Source organism: Cololabis saira, chromosome 12 (genome assembly GCF_033807715.1).
Source record: "Cololabis saira isolate AMF1-May2022 chromosome 12, fColSai1.1, whole genome shotgun sequence".
NCBI classification, from domain to species: domain Eukaryota; kingdom Metazoa; phylum Chordata; class Actinopteri; order Beloniformes; family Belonidae; genus Cololabis; species Cololabis saira.
The window spans coordinates 33,659,550-33,673,425 of NC_084598.1; the positions used below are offsets into that span (position 1 = coordinate 33,659,550).

The 13,876-nt window shown below is 41.0% G+C and overlaps 1 protein-coding gene across 1 annotated transcript in view; it reads left to right on the plus strand.

Annotated features, from left to right (window-relative positions):
- ajap1 (adherens junctions associated protein 1) overlaps positions 1 to 13,876 on the plus strand; it is a 77,789-nt gene that overhangs the window by 31,004 nt on the left and 32,909 nt on the right. The gene's annotated exons all lie outside the window — the stretch shown is intronic.

The following is a 13,876-nucleotide window of genomic DNA, read 5'->3' on the forward strand; positions in this document are numbered from 1 at the left end:
GAAGTAGAGGGGCTCTGTTTTGGTGAGACTGCATCTCTGCATTTTCCAGATGAGGTGGTCCTGTTGGCTTCATCGGGTCATCATCGGGTGTGAAGCAGCATGGACGAGAATCCGCACTTTAAAGTCCAAGACCATGGTTCTCGGTCGGAAAAGGCTTGAATGCGTGGAATGAGTACAAGTATATCTGGATAGTAGAGCCAAATGCCAGGGCTCTGTATTTACTGGTCGATTTATGTCCTGACCCTCGCCATATGGGTCATATACAATATTTGCCTCATCATATGTTTTTTTTTAACCTGCAATGATCCGAAAAATACTCAAACTGTAATACTGTCAGAAGGAATATGAGCTCCTAGAGCCACTTCCACTTTTGAGAACCTCTGGGTACCTTCAGTGAGGGGCTGTGGAGTGTCTTGATGGAGTATTCCCAATGATTTATTTCACCTTTCCTTCTCACCTCAGAATTTGTAAAAATCTGTTAACTTTATAATTGGGCCACAGGAGTCATATTTACCATTTGTAAACACAACTTTCAAGCTTCAGTCAGATGAGAAGACACAGGTGTACTGCAAGCTGTGTGGCAGGGTGAGCTCAAGAGTGAAAGAGGAGAGATCTCCCATTGTGATAGCAAAACAGTGCAATCAGAGGAACAAAAACATTTAATCTTGTTTGTTGTTACAAAACAGTCGTGCTGTAAAATGCAAATAAAAAAAAACTCCTAGGTGGAATGCAGTTTTACAGAGTGGTTAGGAACAGTTTTAAGACAAATGTGTATTCTTTATTGAAAAAGTTCTCGGAAATGTGAGGGACTTTCTTCCTAGAGTGTACCCTCCAACAGATGAATTGAAACAGTAAAGAAGGAGTCAAGTCAGTTAAAAGGAAAAAAAAAGAAAAAAGGGGGGTGTTGTTGAAATGCACTCCTCCAGTATGTACTCACAAAGTCTCATTTTAACCTTTTGCTGTGCCTATTTGGACCCACGAGAGAAAAACCACCCACTGCAGCCTGAAACTTTGTGACCTATAGCTGGTAAAGCTTTTCCCCGGTGAAATCAGTTTTTTCTTCCAGCTGCTGTTTTTAGAAGCGAGTGGGAGAGACGGATACCATAGTTCAGCCTCTAAATACTCCATCAACTGCGAGCGCGGCCGCGAATAGATGGTTACTTTTTGTACTTTGTTAACATAAGGCATGAATAGCAACACGTTTCTAGAAACAGGAAGAATAAAAAACAAACCCACTGAGAGGTTAAACAAGCAAACAGCTGTCTGTCCAAATCTTACCTGGCAGATAGCGTCTGCCGTCACACCAAGCTCTTCAGCAGAGGGGAAGTCACCTTCAAACAAAGCACATTTGAGTGTGCTGTGTTGGCTGGAAGATGACGTGTCGGTGGCAGGGCTGTTAAGACCACATTGATAACATTCCTGTTGATGGCAGCGTGGGGACACTCGATGAGGGGATTCAAAAGGCCTGCCTTTTTCACCTCCCTCTTGTGGGAAACCTATCTGCTGAGGCCTCGCTTCTGCAAAGTCCCAACAAGTTCTAATTAAGACCTACTTTGAGTAGTGATCACAGTATGAGTATGATGATGATGATGATGCAAGAAGTGGGCCAGTGCAGATACAATAATTAGGTGCAATATTTGATTAGTTGCAGAGATAACAGTTTTGTTTTACTGGGTCTAACATGGAACAGATGAATAGTTCAAGGAGTCACATAATCCTTCATTAGCCTCTTGTAATCTCATGACAGATACACTTTAAAGAGAGAGTTCGGCTCTTAAAATAGTTTCTCAGAGTTGTGCAGCTTTAATTTTTCCCCTTTTTATTTCTGGAGTACTAAAACATCAATGTTCTGCGAAGAGCCTTTAAAGTTTGCTTCGCAGAGGCGATGTCCTGCCCTTTGTTGGGCAAATAGTTTGCAGAATTGCTGCGCACAACCGGCTACACTGCACTTACCTACTCTGATATTTTTTTTCAGGGACCAGAAGAACTATCAGGCACGGGACCTTTTTTCCCCTTTTGACATGCCTAGTTGACTAGTTGGAAACAATATCTATAGTTAGATAGTGATGTGTTTCTCTTCTGTGATATGAAACAGTGGTTGAAACTGGCCCCAAAATAGTGTTCAATTAGATTGGGAAGTTGGACAAGCTTATTTCAATAGCATCAAATGCATTTAACCATTAACTGTTAAAATAAATAGTATAGTAATTATCTCAACTTGAATAATACGTCTTGACATAATGCACATTGTTTTATGGTCCTGTTTAGACCTGATATTCATGCAAGTCTTGATTGATCTAAGCACACGTGGAGAGCTCCTCAGACTGTCCCTAATCTTAGCAAACTTTGGGATGAATTTATGGCTCAGTTACCGGGATACTGGGAGATTAACAAGGCCACATTTGGGTTGTCGCATACAACGTGGCCCAAATTTCATAAGATAGTTTTGAAATTACTGTTGTGGGTGCATTTACATCTCTACTTAAGCATGGTCACTTGTGACTGGATCACTCAGGATGCATTTTAACACCAGGTGTAAACAGTGGCTTCCCAATACTTTCAATTATTTCACTAATTCCCAATTACTTCATTAATCCACAATACAAACAATTCATACATAATTTGAAATAACATTTGAAAGCAGAGGGAAGTATTTATATAGTTAATTTTCAAAATAATTGGCCATCACAATACAATTACTGCACGGAAACTAAAAAAAGTAGGTTGAGGATATCCACCTGTTATGATACGAAGTCAATCTTATGTCAAAGACAGTACAGTATTGATTATTTGAACACGGGGAGTGTCACACTCAAGTTTGTTAGTTGGTTCTTGAAGTTATTTAAAAACAATGCTTTACCCCTAATACGTAAAAAAAAAAATGTTTCTTTCTAGCTGTTATTAAGTTTTGGAGCACACCTGGTAGCAAGCACTTTCAGTCCAACTGAGACATGTAAAACAAGGAAGAAAATGTCCTGAAGGGGCTTTTTTATAAAGCTATAATATTCTTACATAAGGTATTTGCAATGTAGGCTAACGATACTCATGTACCATATACTTAAAAAAAAGTGTGTGACAGTTACCTTGAGTACTGCAGCGTGTGCTGTAACGCTGGTGGGAATGGACTCTTCTCTGTACGGCTGACATATAGCTTTCTCTAGAACAACTTTACAATGGTACAACATACTTTGCCTCAGTTGTCTGTATCGAAAAGAAAAGATGGTCAGGACTTGCTTGTATGCAGATTTTGCGTTTCTCAGCAGCTGCTGTTTTAACTTCTTAACATTAGATGTTTTCTAGAACAAAGTGTATAAAAATATAAGCAAACCTGTACTGCTTTTAGAGGTATTAACTCTATATGGCAGTCAATAAAATACTTGGGATTTTAAGATTGCAACTATAGGGAGTTACTTATGTATTAAAAATGACCTGTTTTACTTTGTAACTGTTTTTTTTTTATTTTCGTATTACATAGGACTTCTGAAGTTACCAATATGGTTTTCTGTCCTGTAAACAGTATAGAGAGTATGTAAAGTTAAATGTGAGTCAATGTTCTGTCCGTGAAAATTGACTCACACTGTGTTGTTTGGACAGCCCAAATCTAGAAGACCAGAGGAGCAGAAATAATAATTATATATTTTATTCATAACAAAAAATATGCTGCACACAATCATAAAACCCCCGATGAGCAAATGCAAAAAGGAGCAGACACAAGACAGCACAGCCAGGGAGCACAACAAACAGACTAACAAGAGAAAGAGGAGAACACAGGACTATAAAAATGCATTCAAGCTGATGAGACACAGCTGGAGACAATGAAGTCAGAGGAGGCCAAGAGAGGAAGAGAGACATGAGAGAGGGGAAAAAACCTTCGAAATGAAAGGAAATCCGAGATAAACACAAAACGGCAGTCTAAATGCAAAAGATCACCAATAAAGCAAACTAAAACTGAACAAAATTCCAATAAACCTAAAATTAAAATCTCAAGTCAAATGTCAAGCAACAGGAAAATGATCCCAATCACACCAAATCTACAACAAAGTGGCTGAAAAAAAAAAAAAAAAAGAATCATCATTGAAAACACTGACTGAGCTGCAAGGTCTGCTCCTTTTAAAAGCTACCTCCCGGCCAGTCTATTAAAGACCATAATATAAATTAACCTTTATATACTGATGACGCTCGACTGTAGATGCCTGTAAAACCCTCAGATCCCAGCAGTCTCACAAATCTCAACTTGTGTCTGACATTAAATCCTGGATAGCCTAAAACTATCTTACATTTGACAAAAAGTCAGCGGTCAATCGTTTTTGCCCCCAAATGCCATTGGTTCTGTTGTTTCTAGTCTCGGCAAGCTCTTATATAATATCGAACAAATTGCAAGAAATCTAGTTTCGATGCTCAGGTCAAACGTGTAGTTCAGTCTTGTCTTTTCCAGCTTAAGGCAGTTGCTAAAATCAGGTAATTTCTCTGAACAGCTGATATATAAAAAAAAGTTGTGCATGCTTTTGTCTATTCTCGTCTGAACTACGTGTTCAGGTATCAGTCAGCGTTTACTCCATTGCCTCCAATTAATTCAAAATGCTGCAGCAGGATTCATTATTGGCACAAAAAATACGAGCACATCTCCCCTGGACTTGCTTCCCTTCACTGGCTTCCTGTTAGATTTCTTATTGATTTCCAAATCCTTCTGATCACCTTCAAAGCCTTACATGGTCTGGTCCCAACTTACATCTCGGACCTGTTGACCTGCTGCATGCCCTCCCAACCTCTGAGATCCTTAGATAGTGGGCTTCTAACTATCTCCAGATCACAGTTTGTCACTAAGGGGGATTAACTTTTCCCATTAGAGCCCTGACCTTATGGAACGCTTTGCCTGCTGCACTCAGGCACACAACTTCACGTGATACTTCTAAATCTCTCCTCCACACTTTCCTTTTTTGGAAGTCCTCATGTATTCTCTGATGGATACATTAAATTTATTCTAAAATCTGGAGTCTTTCATGCCAACTTTATTCATGAAATGATTATAATTTTTTAATAATACTTTCACAACACTCAAAGACACCTTACAGCAAAATCAATTATACAAATAACAACAAAAGCAACAGATTAAAACATTAACAAAATGCTATCTCATTAAAAAGATGAAAATATAATACTGAACTAACAAAACATCATGTTGCTTGTTTGCTTGTTTTTCATGTGGGATATTAAAGATGTGTTTTTCTTCTTCCCGTGTTCCTGTTCTGTAGTTGTTGCTGTTGTTCTCTCCTCTTTCCGGTCCTCTTAACTTCCAACCGGTCAAGGCAGAAGGCTGTCCTTCCTGCATCTGGTTCTACCAGAGGTTTCTTTCTGTTTAAGGGGAGTTTTTTCTTTCCACAGTCGCCTGGTGCTTGCTCAGGACAGGGAATTGTTTCACAGAAAGGTTTTCATGCAACCTGTTGGTTTCTTTAGCTTGGCAGTTATTATTAGTAATATTGTAATTGTATTAATTATAATCTAACTAATTTGGAGTTTCATTCTATTTTTTCAGTGCCTTTAAATCTTAATTGAATTGAATTTTCTGCTGTTATGATAAGCACTTTGTAGCATTGTTCAGAAAAGTGCTTATAAATATAGTTTATTATTATTATGTATTTGTTTGGAGAGATTTAGCATTTAGTGTGACTGAGGCATATAAAAATCAAAAGGGGCTAAGACTATATATATATATTTGAGAGGGAAGAAAATGTTAGTACTTTATTCAGCATTACTTGGCCATTGTGCCGCTGAGAGCGGCAAACATCAAATGCTGCTCATGCTGAGTTAATAGAACATAAAAGTGTGAAAAACAACAGACTCCAAACCTAGCAGTCATACAGAAGCGCAAAGCACAATTTACTTCTCCACATGTCAACAATCCGACATGTGGGAAGACAATCTCCTATGCAAAGCTACATGAATCCTTATGACACAATGCATTGACTGGCTTTTTGTCATTATCTGCTCTCACTCTTTATGGTGGGTATGGGGTGGGGGGCTTTAAGGTGGCAGAGGTGATACATCATTATCTGTCACACCTTTCTCACATTCTTCAAAAATACTGTAAACATTTTAGTATGTTGTTGCTCTTACTGTGGTAATGTGGCGTTTCTTGTTTCAAGGCAGGTAAGTGTTACTAATAGCCAAAGAATAAGAAGATCTAACATTTTATGTGTTTGCACAGCTTAACAGCGTGGGATTTAAATGGGGAAAGTGCCAAGAAATGAGAAAATTGTCAGTTCTGATCCCAGCTCCCAGCTGAACATTTTCCCAGCAAATGATATTTTCAAGCCCACATGTCAGTACTTTTTTTTTGGAGTATTTGCAGAATGATACTTGTTTATGACCTTAAGTCACAAACCAGACCTTTGACTCATATCCCAGTGATGTTTTGATAAATTAAGAAGTCTTGATAATGTTATTTAGACTGTGGTTCTTGAGGATGAAGCACGTCTGTTTAATTTAAAGTGCTCGTCAGGGACTAATCCAAACCTCCTGACAGGGGCATTTGTAAGAATCTGCAGAATAAGTTAGAAGTGGATTTGCCGAATATAGTACAGCTTAAACTGGCACATAGGAAAGAGAAGTCAAGCTCGGTGAACTCTCCTTCAGCACTCTTTCATATTTTGGCTGAAAAGCATAATCTAAATATATTGCCCTGAAATACCACGTCACATACTGTATACTGTTGCATCATTGGCTTACTGTTAGAAGTTGTATATAAATTGTACTTGATGAAGGACTGCAGAAGCTGCTATCGATTACCGTTGTTGCTTGATCAATAGGTAGAAGGAACAACGAGGGATATCAGAAAATATGACTGTGACTGTGTGTTTTAATAGCTTAGAGTGAGTGTATGTGAGACACGCAGGTTTTTTTCTTCCTTTTTTGTATGATACAGTACATCTGTGAGTCAAAGCCCACAATACCTCTTTAATCTGCTGTTTGTTAAATCCTTTATAAAATCATCATTGCAGCAACTCAAGCTGACCTTCAAAACTAAGTCCTCCAGGCAAAAAGACACGCTAATTAATGGTTCACTCTGTAACTTCTCAAAGTAATATCATTCCCAGTGTGTCTTGCCCAATTATGGGCTTGGCATACTGCATTCAGGACCTGAAGGTAACCTTCGGGTCAGTGAATATTGCCCAAGTATTTTGCAGGCAAATTGAGTTCCCACCACTCCTTAAATAAATATTTGCATAATTTTTCTCCTTTATCAACATAAATTTTCAGCTGAATCTGTTTTTGTACATCAAAAAAATAAAGAAACCCCATCAGTCCCAAAATGTACAGTAAGTCTCTGCAGTAAAGGTTGAGAATAAGGAGGCATCACAGGCTCCACCAAAGGGATTTCCTGCCATATTGTTAGAGCTTACCTATACTCCGACGTTGGCAATGACAATATGATGTAGCATGTGCTCATAAAATTGGACACCAGGCAGACAGTTCCACCAGAAAGCAATCTGGGTTGTTCACTCTGTGAATGCTGTACTTCTTTTGCCATCTGTGCAGTGTACTTTCAAATTATATTCCATCATGGGATTTCAATGTGTTGTTTGGTTCTTAAATTATGAAACTTCACTTCTTGGAAACTCCTACTTGCATCTTGGCCATTTTATCTGAAGCATGTGTTGCTGTGATCTGTCCTATACGACTGATTTTTAAATTGTGTATAACGATCACATACAAGTGGAAACACTATGTATTATTAGGGCCCGAGCACTGACAGTGCGAAGGCCCTATTGTATCTGTAGGAATTGTTCTCGTTCTCGTTTTTCTTCCGACGAAATGAGGGCCTTTTTGCCCCCCTAAACCCCAAAAGTCACCGAATTTTGCACGCAAGCCAGGCTTGGCGAAAAATTTGATATTTAATGGTTTGCATTAATGGGCGTGGCCTAATGGCTCAACAGCGGCCCCTAGAAAACTTTGTGCCTCAAGCCCCACAATACGGTTTGACGTACATGCACGAAAATCGGTACACACCTGTATCATGTCACAACTTAAAGAAAAGTCTCTTGGTGCCATGGGCGAAACTGAACAGGAAGTCGGCTATTTTGAATTAATCGTGTAATTTTGGCGCAATTTATGCCATTTCTTCGGCCGTTAATGCGGCCCGAACCGTAACGTGCACCCAGGTGTGTTATACATCAAAATGTGCGTCTCGATCGACGATGGGCCTTACTTTTCTCAGTCAAAAGCGTTACCGTGGCGACGATAGACACCAAAAAGCGCGCCCCCCCTTGATCTGATTGGTCCATATTTGATAGTTCCTACTTTCTGCCATAACTTTTGAATGGTTTGACATAAAGACTCGTGGGTGGTGTCATCGGACTCGGTTTTGAGTCCTTGACCATAATTGGTGCAAATTAGCCCCGCCCCTTCTTCTGATTGGTCGATATTTGATAGTTCCTATTTTCAGCCATAACTTTTGAATGGTTTGACATAAAGAGTCATGGGTGTTGTCATCGGACTTAGTTTTGAGTCCTTGACTTTTGTTGGTGAAAATTGCACACGCGAAGGCCCGTTCATCGCTGCTTGCAGCTTTGATTTTAGTTATTACTGCATTGAAGCACTTTAGGTGTGGTTAATCTAGCATGGAAACAGACCATAATTTCATAATTTCTTTCATGTCTATGAATCACACTTTTGAAATTTCCTATTGTTTGATATAACTGTCTGATATTCAGTGATGGACAGTAACGGAGTAAATTTACTTGAGTACTGTACTTAAGTACATATCCAGAGGATTTGTACTTTACTTGAGTATTAGATTTCTTTGGTACTTATTACTCTTACTTGAATACATTTCCAAGACAAATATTTTTACTTTTACTCGAGTAAATTTCTAGGAAGGCTGAAAAGTACTCGTTACTTTCAGGTCTGCTCTTTTTTCTTCTTCCCTAAAATCTTATTGGACACAAGCTGTTTTTGACAAAGGAGGAGACCTATCACAGTGCACGCTCTCCACTGGGATGTACGTAAAGCGGAAATACGTCAAGCCTCCTCAAAACGATACCGCCAAAGTAGCTTGTCAAGACAGAGCTGCAACAAGTCAAGACAGAGCCGCAACAAGTCAAGACAGAGCCGCAACAAGTCAAGACAGAGCTGCAACAAGTCAAGACAGAGCTGCAACAAGTCAAGACAGAGCCGCAACAAGTCAAGACAGAGCCGCAACAAGTCAAGACAGAGCTGCAACAAGTCAAGACAGAGCTGCAACAAGTCAAGACAGAGCTGCAACAAGTCAAGACAGAGCCGCAACAAGTCAAGACAGAGCTGCAACAAGTCAAGACAGAGCTGCAACAAGTCAAGACACCGAAGAAAGACAACCCGCTGAGTCGTCTGAGTCTGATAATGAGCCGGACTCGGAGCAGGGACTTTCACAAAATCCTTGGCCGTATCTTAACTCAATGTTTAAGTTCGACAGAGTAAAAAACGAGGGCACAGAAAAACCACAGACATTTATTTTCAAATGTTTATTGTGTCTGCCGAAGCAGAACTACCTCTCTGCTTTCAACAACTCAACATCGAATTCTCAGAAACAAGAGTTAAAAGAACCTTAAATTAATTTAGAAAAAATATAGTAATTTACTGATGTGGAAAATAAGAAATTTACTCTTACTCTTACTCTTACTTTTACTTAAAGTAAATTTACTTTTGGATACTTAAGTACCTTTAAAAGCAAGTACTTTTCTACTCTTACTCGAGTAATATTTTGACTGAGCTACTTTTACTTGTAACGGAGTAAATTTTGACCAGTAGTATTTGTACTCTTACTCAAGTACTGGGGTCAAGTACTCTGTCCACCTCTGCTGATATTTAGTTATTGTATAAGAAATATATATAATACAAGTTAACATCTTCGTGTGTAATCTTTGTCTACACGTCTTTGCATGTATACAAGCAAGAGCTGGCTCTTCAAAGATCTGCTCTGGGTTTAGTTTGATTTGTGTCACTACTTACATACTAAATGTGAGAAAAGTGAGTGAGTAATGGTAAACTTAAGTACCTAGATTAACTGGTCCTTTCAAGGTTAATTAGACGTTACATGAACAAGAACACATGGTAAACTGCAACAGCTTTAACTGCAATAACTTAAGGTAACCATTGTATGACATTACTGTATGACGTTATCAACCTCTCATGTCATTGTAGAGGAATTTCTTTACAATTTTGTTTCACTTCCTTAACACTTACAGGCATTTAATTATGCACAGCTTTCTTAAGGTCCCACCAGTATTTTTTATTTGGGTTGAAATTGGCACTTTAGGTCTTTGCACATTTGACCCTAGAATGCTTTGCAATACAGAGAACTTCATGGTTCACTCAGCTACAATGAGGTGTTTAAGTCCTGTGACTGCAAAAACATACATGCCCCAACCATCAATCTTCCCCAACTGTGCTCAATAGTTGGTTTTACTCTGAGATATTATCTTGGTGTTGGCCAGTGTAGCAGGGCGAGTACTACGGGGGCCCGACCGACAGGATAGAGAGGACACAGAGTTTTGTGCAGAACCCTTTATTTAATCCACACACCGCCACACGTGCACAGGCACAGCATCACACAGCTCAGCAGCTTCAGTCTCCCCTTGCAGCTTCTCTGTCTCTCCCTTATAAGGCTGGCAAGGTGGAGAGGTTGACGGGCCACACCTGTGTCCCATCAGCCTGAGTGGCTGCAGCTCCTCCACCCTGCCACAGCCACATTTTGCCAATTTTGTCAAATCCTTCTGCTGGTCCGCCTCCATCTCCGCAGCCCCCTCCGACTCCGCCTCGGGAGCCATCGCCTGGCGGCCTGCAGCCACTGCCTCCCGGCCGGTCGGCTGCAGCCCCGCCAGCGCTGCCGCGGCGAACCTCAGGCGTGGTGCCGGGGTGGGCCGCTCCGGGGGTCCCGCCGCCTCGGGAGCCGTCGCTTGGCGGCCCGTAGCTTCTGCCTCCCGGCCTCTCAGCTGCGGCGCCGCCAGCCCCTCCCGCGCTGCTGCGGCGAACCTCCGGCGTGGCGCAGGGGTGGGTCGCTCCGCGGCCACAAGCGCTTCCAGCGTCGCCAGCTGCTGCTCGCCCTGGTCACGTAGCAGGGCGGCCAGGTCCGCCATGGCATGGGCGAGCGCCTCCAGGGCCCGCTCCGTGCCTCCCTCCTCCATCCCGTCGGGGGCCCATGTTGGGCGCCAGTGTAGCAGGGCGAGTACTACGGGGGCCCGACCGACAGGATAGAGAGGACACAGAGTTTTGTGCAGAACCCTTTATTTAATCAACACACCGCCACACGTGCACAGGCACAGCATCACACAGCTCAGCAGCTTCAGCTTCAGTCTCCCCTTGCAGCTTCTCTGTCTCTCCCTTATAAGGCTGGCAGGGTGGAGAGGTTGACGGGCCACACCTGTGTCCCATCAGCCTGAGTGGCTGCAGCTCCTCCACCCTGCCACAGCCACATTTTGCCAATTTTGTCAAATCCTTTTGCATATATGGCCCTGTGCGTTGTGACCACATATCTCAACTTTGTCCAAAGGACTTCATTTCTGGAGTCTTGTTGTTTGCTCAGATCCAATTTTGCAAACCAAGACTGATCCGCCATGTTTGGCAAAAAGGGGTGTTTAATCCCAGCCTTTTAAAATAAACCATACTTTATTCATTTATTTATCTAAAATACCCACTTCAACTAACTCTGGAGTTGGGGTTTTCAGTCATTATTCCATTTCAGGGCCAAACAACTGAGAGAGACCACCACACAGACAAGTTATAATCACCAATCAACCAAATATGGACGTTTTTGATCTCTAGTAGCAAGCCAAGACAGCAGTACCACTCACTGGACAAACACGCTGTTCAAAACGACATATCTGTGCATGCCTTTTCTAGTCTGACTGCCATTCCTTTTAACATCTCTTTAGCGGGCATGCAGTGTCTCAGATGTAATTCTTACAATTTCTATGAGCATTGTATGATCTGAACTTGAAGGCATGCCCACCCATGGGAACTAAAGCAAATGTTTTGAATGATTTCCATTTGTAAATAATATTTTTCACTTAGTACAATGGTAAAACTCAGATCGTTTGTTTGGAAATGTCCTTTTTACTCTTCCCAAACTGATAGATGGTAACAATTACTTCTTTAAGATCATTGCTAATGTTGTTCCTCCTTGACATTTTGTTGACCCGTCTGAATGGTCCAGACCAAAAGAATGTCAACACATGTTTCTTTATAGAGATCTTCACTCTTGTCTTGTTATGAATTACTGCAGTGGATTTTATAGACAAATGAAAATACACTTGTATTTCAAAATCTTCTGCTGAGGAAGAAACATGACCTCTTTGGTACCCTCTTCTTTTACCTTCTCTTGCTGTTACCTTAAGGGTCAAGAATAACAGCATCTTGTTTAACAAACATGGTCATCAAGGATTTACAGCTTTACCTTTCCTGTTGTAAAATGTTATCAGTGACGATTACAAACCACTTTCCATATTGGATATTGTGTTCATTTGGCTTGTAGAGATAAATCTGAGTCACCTCGACTGTGAAGACTGGGAAGGTGCCAAAGTACCAGTCTGAGGTCAGGGCCAAACCCTCACAAGACAAATTATCTCCCATATTTTTAGCTGTCAATAATACGCTGACCTTGCCACAGATCTTTTGTCACCACATCAGTCACCATTTATAGCTCAGTTAAAATGCCATTCTAAATTATTTCTCAGTCATTGGTTTGCTGTAAGGCAGAGGATAAAAAAACTAAACATGGTTTGTCTCATCATAGCTGGTCAGTCTACACACAATAAGTGCAAAATCCGGTTGTTGATTATATGATATTGGATCAACTCGGATTTTAAATTCATAAAGACCAATGATGCATGACAGTTCAAAGGCAAAATGTCAAGCTTGGCTTACTTTGAAACGTTGTATAAAAATTGGGCCCGGTCTGGACTGAGAGACTGGGGTGGTGGTTCCTTTTCAAGGAGGAGGACTGGAAGGTGTTACAATTACAAAGGAATCATATTCCTCAACCTCACTAATGACGTCTATTCAGGAGTGCTGGAGAAGAGAGTCATGTTGCTAGGGGAACCATAAATTCAGGAGGATCAATGCTGGTTCTGTCCTGGGCGTAGAAGACTGGACCAGCTCTATACCCTCATTTCGCCCTGGAGGGAACATGGGAGTTTGCCTGGCCAGTCCATATTTATCTTTATGGACTTGGAGATGGTGTGACCACTGGGATCCACTGGAGTGTCCTGCAGGGTTATGATACATGGGATATTGGCCATTGAGTCCCCCTACGGGCAGTTTTGTCCACATTGCTGGCAGTAAGTCAGATTTGTTCCAGGTGGGAGTTTAATACCGTCAGTTAATTCAGTTAAGTAAAGATGACAGTGGTGAGCAATTTGTCTGGTTCCCATTTGCAGAATAATTTGTCTCTGGCAAACACAGTAATGTAGATCCACATGGGAGAATAATTATCATCAGAAAAATATCTTCTTTTTTTTAGGAGTCCAGTCTGTCTCATTAAATTTAATTTCATCATTGTTGCATAATACATTTGCACAAATAAGACCTAAGAATTACATGATCAACAGATGTGATGCTTTGACAGTCGATGAGCCCATTAACACGTTTCTGTCTATCATCACCTCTGTGACGCTTCCAAAATGAGTCTTCCTTGTGGCTTAAATTGGCCAAGGACGACAGAGATGAAAGATAGCCTATAATGACGTTTCTCACCCAGGAATCGATGCATAGCTTTGTCTCAGGGGCCGCTGAAGGTTGTCTTTGAAAACAGCCGCTGGGTCCCAGCCTGAATACCCAGCCCATCTATCACCTTGCAATCAGAAGTTAAGTTTGTAGAGGAACAAAGACCATTTATTGCCATCTA